Source organism: Bombus huntii, chromosome 5 (genome assembly GCF_024542735.1).
Source record: "Bombus huntii isolate Logan2020A chromosome 5, iyBomHunt1.1, whole genome shotgun sequence".
Classification (NCBI taxonomy): domain Eukaryota; kingdom Metazoa; phylum Arthropoda; class Insecta; order Hymenoptera; family Apidae; genus Bombus; species Bombus huntii.
Genome location: NC_066242.1, coordinates 9,625,127 through 9,638,568, shown reverse-complemented (window position 1 = coordinate 9,638,568; position 13,442 = coordinate 9,625,127). Strand labels below are relative to the sequence as shown.

Below are 13,442 nucleotides of genomic sequence, written 5' to 3'. Positions count from 1 at the left end.
AGCAGGGTTAAAAGAAAATTTTTGGATAAAGGCAATTGTTTATGTATTGCTTGCTACTGAAAAAGAGATTAAAATATTGTAATTCTGAAATTTACCAGATAAATGTTTGGTATTTAATTTAGTTTAATAACGATAAATACGTAAATTTCTACAAAAGAGAGAAGAACCCGTAGTTGCTCAAGTAACAGAATATTTTGGCTTTAATTTCGTAGTAGCTCTAGAATTAATAGTTATATCATTCATACAAGCGACCGTGTCTCCAATACTCACGGAAATATGAAATGTTAAAATGCGTACATGTAATTTTGATAGCTTTTACTTTTATTTGCAAATGAAAATTTAAATACATATGGTTCGAACAGTTTAATTTACACTATAACGCTTTAATTATGTCTGTTCTAAAATACATGAATTTATCTTAATATGTACTCTTTCATAAGTTCCTTATTACAGTAGTTTAAGAACCGTGATAGTTCACTTATATCGTTGACGTATTCTTGTTCCATACAGAATAAGGATGACAAAATAACTGAAAGGAGAAGAAACTTTCCACGTTAAAATTTACATGATATTCTTTATGTTTAGATATAGCTATAAATGTACAAATATGTAAATTACAGTGTAATAACTCTGAATTTAATTTTATTAATTTCTTCAAATAAAAAATGATTATTTACTCCTCATCGTTGCATGTTTCACTCTAAAATGAACCAGATAATTTATTTTAAGAAAAACATTTTAAGAAACACTAATTACATTGTGCACGCAAGGTACTAATTTTGGAGCGTTTTATAAATAGTAGCAATAAGTTGGTTTCTCTGCTTGCTTATTAATTATAAATTGTTATACATATATATCCTACAGTATTAAGTAATGAAGTTTAATAATTTGATCGCATTTATCAAAAAAACAGTATATTCCCATTCCAATCTTGTTACGATATTTATGACATTCTTATACAAAATAACGCGAAGAATTGATTCAAAAGAATTCATTTTCTTAAAGTTACTTCCTATTGATACTGTTTCATCTTCCGGTTCTTTATTGTCATTCAATGAAATAAAATTTCAGTATATAATTTATACGAGACATCATATGGTTTTGCGTGCATAGAATCGCTGATTTACTTTTCCGAATTACTTAATAATTAGAGAAACGCAGTTAGAAATATGTAGTTGCCGTAAGCAAGCAATTACCAATGCCAGGGAAGAAAGTACATTTCGATCAGGCTATATTACACCGTGGGTATTGGTGTCTCTCAATAGAGAAGTGCGCTAGGGGATTCTGCAGAGTAAACTCGATTGTATCTTGTTTGTACGCGTACCACACTCAAGATCGAAAGCCCGATGAGATTATCGTACCTATTATCCGGTTGCAATCATTCTTAAAATAGGGTGAATCGTAGACAACTTGTGATTCGAAGCACGTATGCATCGCGAAAACAAGGAAATGAACAAAAGAAATTTTAAAGAATAAGTGCCAACTGAAAAAACATATTTATTTGCATACGTATACAGAGGTTTTGGAAATATTAACAAATTAGTTTTTCCAGTAAAGAAAAGATAGATAGGAAGTAGTTAATCAACATAGTAATTGTGAACAACGTGTATTTGAAATAAGATGTAAGTTTGTATCGGGCAATAATTTAAGTGCACGCTGATAGTGATAGTTTGTGTAGTATTAAATATAGCCAATTAACTCTTGCACAAAATATCTGGTCTAATATATATGATCTATATGATTCATTTAACATATTCTGAAAGGGCAATCATTTAATTGGTTCAAATAATTTATATTCTATATTCCATTATTTTTAATGTTATACTAAAACAATACATTTCAAAAAAGAAAATTACATTTATAAGTTAATTTGCAACATTTTGATGTATTTAGATTAACTCAAGCATATTTCAGGACGTATTATGATTATCAACGGTTGATTATCTCATAATAAATGACGAGAATGTAATAATATAGAATTTTTTAATATGCATTTATTGAAAAAGATGGATACTAATGAGGAATATTCTGTAATAATTTTCTGCACACGGATACGTTAATGGCAAATGGCAGCTTTCCAGTGTAGCAAAAATGATTGAAATAGTGAAAACATCGGTAAATATATAGATTTGTTCGAATATACATTAAAAATTACTAAAACTTGTAAATATTTTTCCAAACATAACCATAAAATTATAACTCCAATTATATGAAAATGTACAATTTATATCACACTGTAATAGAGCATCTTCCAAAACACTACACATTACTACGTTTGTTAATTATTAGTTTTATAAAAATATGAAGCCGAATCTTTTTTGTGCAAACAAATAAATTTTGACTTTTTGTATGAAATTTGCACCTATCGTTTTCAAATAAGATTGATAAGATACAAACATCTGATAATTTGAATATAATTTTGCAAAAGGCTAACCAAAGAAAGGCTAGGTAGGTATCGAATCCAAGTATTTCTCATTAAAGGTTTTTTGGGTTCTTCATGCGTGTATCCAGATCGAACGTGTATTCGATGTACTTTAATGGATTGAATGAAAATTGATTAGAAAAAGATACAAAATATGCTGTTGTCCTTTGTAAATATATCTTAAAATATATCTTAAAATGAAATAACCGACTAATATTTTATCCAACTGTTTAATTTCGTTGTATTTTTGTATTTCTTCCTTTTTGTACTTTTTTCTAATTCCTTTACCATGAGTATAGTTTTATAACAAAAACAAAAAACACAAATATTTCGCTACAATAGGGGAATAACATAAGAGTTCCTTTGTTACAGTACTAATTAAATTATTTTAATTGTTTGACATATTTTTTATTTCGCTATTAATCGCTATTAATTTGAAACCAAAATTGGTAGCGAATTTAATTCACAACAAATTCTATTTTTCAACGATTTATTATTAACACAGTATAAAAGAGATACTACTATACTAGAACTATAGAAAGTATTAAGTATACATATGAACAAATGAAAGAGTATGTTACACATACATGAATATATCCAACTACGTAAATTACTGGAGTTATGTGATAAATCAGTCGATGTTGGAATTTCTTAAATAATTTGTAATTCTACAAATATGTTGAATTTTACATATTGCCAAACATTCCATATTGACGCATCATATTAAATTAATCCAGTATACTATGCAGTCAGACATATCACAAAGTTACTTTCTCTGTATAAATGAAATAAGAGTTAAAATTGAATGAAGTTAAACTATTATGTTTATTATATTGTATATATATAATATATATTATAAATATACAATATATAATATGAATACAAATACAAAATATAAATATATAAAATTAGTTATTGTTACTCTATATTAAAAAAAACAGAATTATAAACTCGAACTAATATTCAAAGTATATCGTATAAGTAGTGCAACTACTGTATTCCTGCTGACATCTTTGCCAGAATTCCGTCGAATCGGTAAGAGCAGTATCTGCAACCCTCGGTTGTTTATTTCAATGTCATCTCTTTGCAAACAGGTTTCATGTATCTCTTATCAAAAACCAAAATTCTGCCGATATTGCAGGGACCTTGTTCGCCTTCTCTGTAACACCGACGAATATATCCATAAAATGGCCACAAAATCTCGTTCTTAGAACATTTCATGGAATGCCGTAGGTATTCTGCTTGGTCGGGAAAGTAGATGGTGTCCCGATTCAGATTATTCTTGATCATACCGTTCGCAGGATAGGCACGAATGCACGAAATCCAGAAACTTAGAGCTACGATCGCTAGCAGCAAACGCATCCTTAATTAATAATTAACAAGCTATACAGTTGTGCTGTTCTCTGGATCCTGAAAAAATAAGAAGTGACTAAGATATTTTTCTGATTATTTTCTGTTAAAGATATACATTGTTCGCCATAAATATCAAGATATTTAGCCCTAAGAATTTATTCAACAAATTTTACTTTATTTTATATTCTGCATTATAAAACATAAATGATACGGATGTAACAAAAGATGCATAATAACGCTTGTGACTGTGTATGTACTCGTATTATGGAAATTAATCATTTTTGGATTGATATTATTGAAATAAAGTAATAGATGAACAGAAGATTAAGTTTATGTATTTAAATGTTATAATTTCGTTCTGTCAAGAGCTACTAACTAGAATTCCCACCTCAAACGATCATATTTATTTTTAACGTAAAGGTTACGATCCTCTTTTAGGCAATCAAGGTACTTTTCATTTATAGCGCTCTGAATAATTTGTTGTTTAACCTTCTCCTCTTGACATTAAGTTTAGAACCAATTAATTCAATACTTCACTTCTTATAAATTAGTCGAGAATATCACATTATAATTTTGAGTGACGTAATTTCTTTCGGTTGGTTCGAGATTAATATTCTTTCGACAACAAATTTTATAACACATCTGACATCATACTCGTCTCTGCTTAAACCTGTTTTTTGTTTTACATCACAAGATTTTGTATTCATGTGACAATAATTTATACGTTTCCAATGCCGGTTCAGAAATTTTGACTAAATACTAATGCTTTTAATTTAATTTAATTTAATAGTTAAATAACACAATATATTAAATGTAAAATATAAAATAACTAATCACGATTTTTCTTAAATACTAAAATAAATCGTTAATTTAAATGTAAAATCAGGTATTAATTTATCGACAGAAGAACAGCGTGAAACTTGAAATTTTGCATATATTAACATATTACAGTTGCATTATTGCAAAATTATAGTAGGTGCAATTGGTTGCAGAAGTTATACATGTTTATGCATTGAATGTAATGTATAATAACTCATTTTCAGGCAACAGCTATTTTTACAATCCACAAGACCAACTTCATTTCATCAACATCGAAGTATCTACTAACGAAACTATTAAACATATCTAAATGTGATGGAAGATATCATTTTCGGCTAATCTCGGTTACACGTAAAAATTTCACAGATATAAATTTGAATAAATCATCAAAGAAATATTTCACGACTGCATTTAGGAAAATTATAAAAGAATAATCGCAAAAATTTTAGTATATCGAAATAACCATTCTCAAAGCGATTCATTTTCAAATAATAGCTGTTTTTATAATCCATAGATGCAGCCTGATATCGCCACTTTTAATGACTACTATTGAAACCTAAAATACAGTTAAAAATTTAATCTTCTGGAAATTACGATTGCTCGTAGCAATTTGTAAAATGTAAGTATGAAGTCGTTTAAGAAATAATTAAAAACTGATGTGTGCAATACGCTATGAAGCTACTTTAATTATGCATCGTTGTGTATCGCGGTCGTGTTTCCGGCTTCGCTGTAAATAATAGTGTACGCGGTATTGTTGTTACAATTTGTGATCATGGTTTTCATTTGAGTCGAAATTAAATTTTCAATCGACTTCCAGTTTCGACTGATAAATTTTATTATTCAATTTTAAAGTAAGTATTTTATCAGGCTTTGCAATGTCACCGAATAAACGTTACGTATTTATATTGTTTCTCCCGTTGATGTTACGTGGAATAAATTTTATGGAATATTCATATCTTTGAATAATACGAAAATAAAATTGATGCTAATCATTAAATTGCGTGAATTAATTTCCGTGAACAATGTTTTTACCCATTTCACAATTCATGAATCGTCACATACATATTTTCCTTCAAGACTACGCTTTTCAGAACTTATTTACAATAAATGTATTATTCTATCTAAAAAATACTTATAATGATTTTATTCCGGAAGTAGAGGCGAAATAATAAAAATTATACCTTCATGTTTCATGCATCTTATATTTTATTTCTGCACACTTGGACCTACTTTAAATGCATAAATATCTACAATCTACTTATCGTAGAATTGCATCGATAGATTACAGTTGCAACTTCTTTTCTATTTGTCTAATATGCTTCAGCAGAAACACGGCAGTCAAAGTGATACAAAATGATTCGCCTTTATGAAAGTTTAGAATAAAAGAAAAAATCCTGAATTAAAGAACCATTCGGTTGAAATGACTTTTGGACAAATAATTATTTTATGTTCATTCAAGAAATTAATTTATAATTTATATAATATATAATATAATATATTATATATAAAGATTTTGTATTTTCACTCGAATACTGTTCTTTGGGAACTGTGTCATGCAGATTAATTTTTCGATATATCAGTGTGAAAAATACTCTTCTGTCAGATACTAATTAAATAAACGTATGATATTAACCTCTTAAGACGTGTAAGACGAAATATTTCGTCATGTCTGGTAAACAAGTGTATCGGATATAACGATATAGTTCGTCTAATATAATATAATATAATATAATAAAATATAATATATAATAAGTCTAATCTAATATAATATAACGATATAATGTCGTATGGTATTAGTTACCATTTCATATGTAGCTATTTCAACATGGGTAGGAAACTATTCTCCGGCTAAGAGATTATTTAAAATAATTGTAGAACATTTAATCTCATAGATTGACATTTAATAATGTTTTTAAAAATAGTACCAGCTATAGTGCAGTTATGAAAATGTACCTTTTACCGAAAATATAAACAATAGATGTAACTACTTTTGATAATTTAAATAATATTATTTTTTATTTATACACATCGGATAATTTCTTGCTTGAAACTATATATTTTTCCAATATGCATTAAAATTCTGCAGATATTTTGTTCTACAATATAATAGCACTAAGTTGAAAATGAGTCTGAATAGTAATTATATACTTCATACTAATTATGAGACGAACTTGTAATTCCAATCAAGTGACTAATAATCAACAATATCGTAATAATTACGATACCAATATCGTAATAATATAATAAATACGTTTATGAACAATCTCTATAAATTAAACCCAAAGTCTTAACAATGAAAACAATAAGGATATCATCTGGTAAAAATGATCAGAAGTTCACATCAGAATAGCGACGTGGCAATAAATACGGAATTCTATACGCTTTGACGATCCTTACACAAATTCATTTCTCAAATTAGTTCTCGTTTTCCCATCATTGAAACACAAATTCTTGTTAGGACGTCGACCGGGAATTTTCATACGGAAACGGGAACAACTTTGTTCGTTCGAATAGCTTCAAGCGATACTAATGAACGTTTTACTAAAAACAAGCGGAGATCGCGTATGCCATAATGATGGCAACGGGCAACATTGTAATTCCTAAGGGTATTTATAATTTCACAGTTCGCTCGCCGCACCTCTCTCGATCTGCGACGCGTAAATCGAGACTTTGTGCCGTTTTGATGCAGTTCTACCGGAGTCACAACATTATGATCGCTCTTCAACTTACAGCGAACGCTCATTATTAAATGAACGTATTATAATTCAAAGGTTTTCCAATTTTGTAAAGTTCTATTATATCATTATACGCAATACATTATACAGCACTGTTATAAAACTTAAAAAGCAAATAGAAAGAAAAATATTCTATCACATTTTCTTAGATGTTTAATTACGTATATCTTATCTGTCGAGTGTTGATAACGATGAAATAGTGTTGGAAAATATTGCAAACCTATAAAATATTCACCAACCATCAACATATGAAAAGAATTTCTCGTCTATTGAGATAAACGTATAGGTATTCCTATTTTTCATCGCAGTAAATTTATTAATGAGATTTTTGGTAACTTAGAACAGATAAACTGCACATGCAGATTCAAAGTGTCTAACATCATTGTCGAAGAATATCTTTAATCTGAATTTTGCGAGGTCTCCGCAAGTCTACGTTATTCATTTTTATAGAATTATATTTATCTGTTTTATTAATTACAGTTATTTACTTGGTAGAAAATCTGTGTGTAATACAACGTCTAATATGTAAGTTGTAATTTAGTAACATCGTTAGTTAGTAGATTATTACGTAATAGAATATTAATGACAATAATAGTGATTTAACAAACTACAAATTGTAGATTTATAATCGTACGTGAAATAAGATAGTAAGATGATTTATAATTTATAAAATCTATTTCTAAAATTTCGTATATTTTATTACTAAACTTCCTATTGTTACGCAAGAGTATACATTTATATAATTTGCAATTTTCGTTGGCTTGTAAAATTCCATTGATAATTGGTTTAATTGTATCCAATCCTGATAACAAATTTTAAAAGATACAAAATATCCATACATCAAACATACATACAAACGTACAAACGCCTAAAGCGTATGAGATTCCAATATAAATTACTCCATAACAGAGTGTTTTACTACAGAGTGTAAACGTATCTTAATTTTCGCGACACGAATAGCCATAGAATAGCGGAAGATTTAATCTCTGTTACTATAGCAGAGTTTACTTCGAGCGTGGAGCTTCTATACTTTTACAGTTCGTCATAAAAATTTATGCTGCACGATCGAGGGTGCAGTTTCCTGTTAAACTCAGATTTCGCAGCGGTCTTTTTTTTTAAACCTCGGTCACTGACGAAAGCACGAGAACAAAGCATATCATTTTTATCATGAATGCGAGGCAGAAGAGAATACGAAGCTTCGAATCGACGAATCAACCGCGAATCTCGAACACCATTGCGCCGCGCACGGCATTGTTCTGGATGGAAAATTAAATCCAAACTTCCCACCGGACAAATAATCCCTTACCACCAAGAAAATTTCACGAATCGCGACGATAACAGAAGCAAACACGCTCTTCCTATCAGCGCGGTACTTTCCCAAAACTCCGCGTAATCTCGCTTCCCCTTTTCATTCTCTTCATCGCAACTTTATCGCGATCAAGAAGTTTCTATGTTTGTACGAAAGATCAAGGAGCATTTACACATCGGTTATATAAAATGTAAATAACTGATACGATGCTTTATGTAGACTATAATCTAGTACTAAATGTTGAAAATAATGGAGAAGTTTAAGTAAAATATAAAAAACAATTTTTTTTTGGTGAAAGAAGATGTAATGCGATAGGGTCATCTTCTTCAACACCATCAACACGCTTGATCGAACGAAAGTAGATAAGGATGTTGTTCGTCAGATAAATATCTATATTCAGATACTTATATCATGAGTACATCAATGCAGCATATCGGACATTATGTATATTCTACGAGAAACTAGGTAGGTAGGTACCATAAGTTACTATAATAGAATAGCATACTATTAAGGACAGCTCAACTACCTCAGTTATACTTTCAATGGAGAAGTTACATCGTGCTACTGGCGAGAATAATGATAAATTCTGACAAAGTGAAAACAAATTATAAAGTTACAAACATTAAACATTGAACTAAGTTTAGATCGAATATGTGGAATACGTTAGGGATTGAGCTTGGTGTTGCTAGAGCTAGGTAGGCAGATTCAGTAGGTTAGGTCTGGGATTAGACGTGGGTTAGTTAGAAGAGCTTGGGTTAAACTTAACTAGATAAGTTAGGTTCAGTTGAAATGGTTTAAGTAGATTGAACGTGTTAAACATTTGGACAGATGAAATATTTTGGACGAGTTGAATGATTGTTAAGTACTGAAAGATTCAGAATTTAGATAAAACTAGTTGAGTTATTAATTTCATACGTTCTCGCAGTAATCGGTCTTCTTTATATTTATAGCTTACTTTCTACAAAGTTGTAGCATAGTCGTTTTATACATGGCAAGAATATGTGTTTTTACCATAAATATAGGTTTCAAGTTGAACAAAACTTTTAACAGGGACAGAGTACAATATCTCTAGGAAAAATCTGAAATTCGTCGTATGAAACACAGAGTGGAAGCAGCGTGTAAATGGCTCGCCCAGGTGTAGGAGTGGCAATAATTTTAGGAGTAAGTTTTCAACTTTCCTGGACGATACAATGACAGACGCTTCCAAGAAGATAGAGTACTCCTGGGCTTTTACATTATCATTGTGCTGGTACGCTCGCTAACTCGCGATTTATTGCGTGTAGATAGCAATTAATTGTAACTCTTGCACGAAGACGGGAATTCGCTCGAGGACGATTCTTCTGGTCCTTTTTCGGGGGATTCCTCGCCCTGAAAATCGTTGCGAAGGGTATTCGTTACAAACGCGTAACGGCTTTCGAAACAATTCATTCTACTTGTCACGCTGACTCGCGAATATTCGCTGTTGGAATCTATGCCTATCGTAATTTTTAAATACAACTTCACAGCATGGTTATGCGAAGCAATAAAACCTTTATAATGTGCGTTTGCATTTCGTTAATAATGGTACCTGAATTTTATTACGAGGAAGAATTCACAACTGCTATGTATATATAAGAAAAAGAACTCTTCGTCTTTGTATTTTGATTTTTCTTAAACTTGGTAACTGAGGAAGATGTGCTAATTCGTCGTATAAATTGTCAATCTCTTGCATTATATTCGCTTTGTTTGGAAATCCTTTACATTAGATGTTCAAAGCGTTGACCACACGCGTTAAGAGAACAAACGTACAAGTTCTATCTTTATGGGAAACTTGCCAAACTTCAAGGTCCATTTTCGCCTAAACTATAGGACTAAGTTCAACCACATTTTAAAACATTCCGTATATATTGCGGAACATTCAAATTTCAATTAACTTTCTTAACTCCGAATTGTTTATTAAAATTCGATTTTAACCCCATTTCTCATTTTCAACTGAAAACGAGATAGTGATTATGTCGTGAAATAATGAAAAACACGCACATTCATTATCTTCTCTCACGTGTCACTTGGCGAATCTCATTGTATCGCAATGCACGATTGCATAAATTTCCAATGTATCAGGATGTCCATAAATTACGCGGGAATCGAGAAATTAAAACTAACTTTGTGCAGGGTTGACAGTACGATAGCAACGGCTAACAATCAACCATCGTTGCTCGCGGTAAAATAGAAAGTAACCCGATCTAAATTCACATAAGCCACGAATAATGCATCATGCTTGTTAGTGTATCAGTCCGTATTTTCCATCGAGTGTAACGCGAGTCGGCATTGCATCGATCACGACGAGTTTCAAAGCATCACGAAGCACTCTTTCGCGTCATATAAATGCGTTGCCATTCATGCGTTGCAATTAATGTCATCAATTAACTTAATACACTGGAAGCCGCTTCTTTAGCAACAAAATTACTTTTTGCAGAAGTTGCTGAATTATGTAAATGATAATTTTCTCAGCAGATAAGTAGATATTCTAGAAATTCTTGTAAATAAGAAGGTATAACGTAAAGCAGAATTAATTGATGCATTTGATCAAATTATTGATAAATTATACGTTAATACATGAAAAAAATATAACAGCGTGATTCTTTTAAATCGTACGTTTAGTTTTATATATAGTATGCATTAATTGCACAACTTTTTATTCCGAATAAAAAGATATTAAAGGTTTTCATCACGTTTAAATTATTTCTAAAACACCACTAATCTTTAACTACCATATGTCTTTACAAAAGTTGATCAACCACTTTGAAAATCCTAGAGAATGTCTAAAAATCAAAAGAATACACATAGCACCGAAAATAACCACAACCAAATCGACCGATGTCACATAGAAGGAACACTAATTTTGTAACCATTCTGTATTCCTACGAAACTAGCAAAATCCGAGAAACTTCAAGAAAGAATTCACATAAAACTATCAACAATCACAAGCTTCTTAAACACATATCGAAAGGAAAATCGTTAGTTTTCCACATATCGAACTGATTCTCACCCACGTTTTAATAGAACTTCTAACCACTGCGAAAATTCGACAGCCGGATAAAATAATCAAAGGCCAAATTTGATATAAAGCCGCGTTTGCCGACGAAGAGGCTACTACGTTAAAGCGTCCTCTATTGGAACGCGGGACGTTTTACATAATTTAGATGAAACTTACACCTAGCACGGTCTCTTGCCGTGGCAACAAGATTAACGATTACTTTGCACTCACGTTTGCTCGTTTATTTTCCCCCCCTGTTAGCGCACCAGTGCTGGGCCGATCTTTTGTTCTCTGGCTGGCTACTTGTTCGTCGACTTTACAGCTGCGCGAGTACCCTGTCTCGCTCCAAAACTTACGCTGCAGACTAAAGTAATTCGCTGTCACTAATAGAAATTTGATACCCGAAAGCGTACAACGTGTCCCAGCTCGCGCGTACGAATCGAGGTTCCAACGTAGACTGAGGAGGTCTCGTATCAAAAGTTAATCTACGCGAATGTACGTAAGGATCTGGCAGGCAAAGGAGGTGGCAAGCACATGAGGAAAAAGGTGTAGTGGCATCGTCTGGCCGCAGGCATGTCATCAGTTCCCAGAATGGTGGATGAGGGGCTGGGAATGACAAGAGGGAAGGGATTAATCTGAGGCAGCCGGTGATCACCTCAACTCGGAGAACTGGTTTGATCGTGAGAGGACTACAGTTTTCGAATAGCGTCCCAGCATCCTCTCCGGATCTCTCCGGGGAAATAAAAGAACGTATTTATGTCGGGACCAGGATAACGCCCACCGCTCGATAAATAGAATTTCTGACAACCACGAGAATTTATGCGATTAATCCCGGTGTTTAGGTTAGATAAACGAGGTGAGCACCGGTACCCAACTGATCGTTGTCCTCTGTCTATACCTTTATAGACAAGCGGGGTTTAGTTGGCTACGATTTAAAGGCGTTAGCAGCAGCGAGAAATCGATTAACAACTTTCGTTTCATTTAGCGTTTGGCGACGAAATTGAAGTTAAATGATGTACAAAGATGGAGGGGTGATAGGTGGGTTGCAGGAATTCGAAGGACGGAGTCGATCGAACGGTTGATTACATGTTTAAACGATCGTTTAGGAAGTATGTGGTAATTGAAGAATACAGGAGGAGGAGACACGATAACTTTGTCTTCATTGCTTTTCTGATTTTGATGTTATTTTGTGAAGGGGCGCATTCCAATATGAAATCAGTTGTTCAAAAGATGAGTTGATCAAATCTGTAAATTAAAAAGTACAGAAAAACGATGACATTAAAAGTGTGAATAGTGATTTTCTTCCGTGGTCCTTGATTATGATAACTAAAGTAAAATATTTGAGGAAATCCCAGACGTTTTCTGTATCTACATCCGGTTCTCTTTTATTTTTACAACTATGAATCACTCGAGAACTGGTTTGGTCCGTATGTTATTTATTCTGCGTGATGTATATTTACACGCTTATTAAAATGCAAAAAATTTACTATTATTAATGTCAAAATTTCACGTTTAAAGTTTCCAGTAGAACAACAATTTGCTAGTTATTCAATATAAATTCCATATATAATATACGATTAGTACTATACCAATTTGAATGATTGTATCATTCTTCTTGAATGACTTCTCGGGTGACGTATTAAATATGAGGTACTGACGTCAAGAATAGTTGCATAGCAGTCGTGTTGGGGATTTCCAAGAATTACATCTCGCTCTGCAAGTATATTTCCTATGTTTTCTGCAAAATTGCTACTGGTATCACGGTCATAACCATAATAACGCCGTAAT

General features: G+C 31.9%; 1 long non-coding RNA gene across 1 annotated transcript; it reads right to left on the bottom strand.

Moving 5' to 3' along the window:
• Positions 1 to 1,477: 1,477 nt before the first annotated feature.
• On the bottom strand, positions 1,478 to 12,679 carry LOC126865981 (uncharacterized). Its single transcript, XR_007689743.1, has 2 exons — positions 11,886 to 12,679; positions 1,478 to 3,832 (listed from the first exon to the last, which is right to left on the bottom strand). It is a non-coding gene; the product is annotated as an uncharacterized LOC126865981 (long non-coding RNA).
• Positions 12,680 to 13,442: the final 763 nt, after the last annotated feature.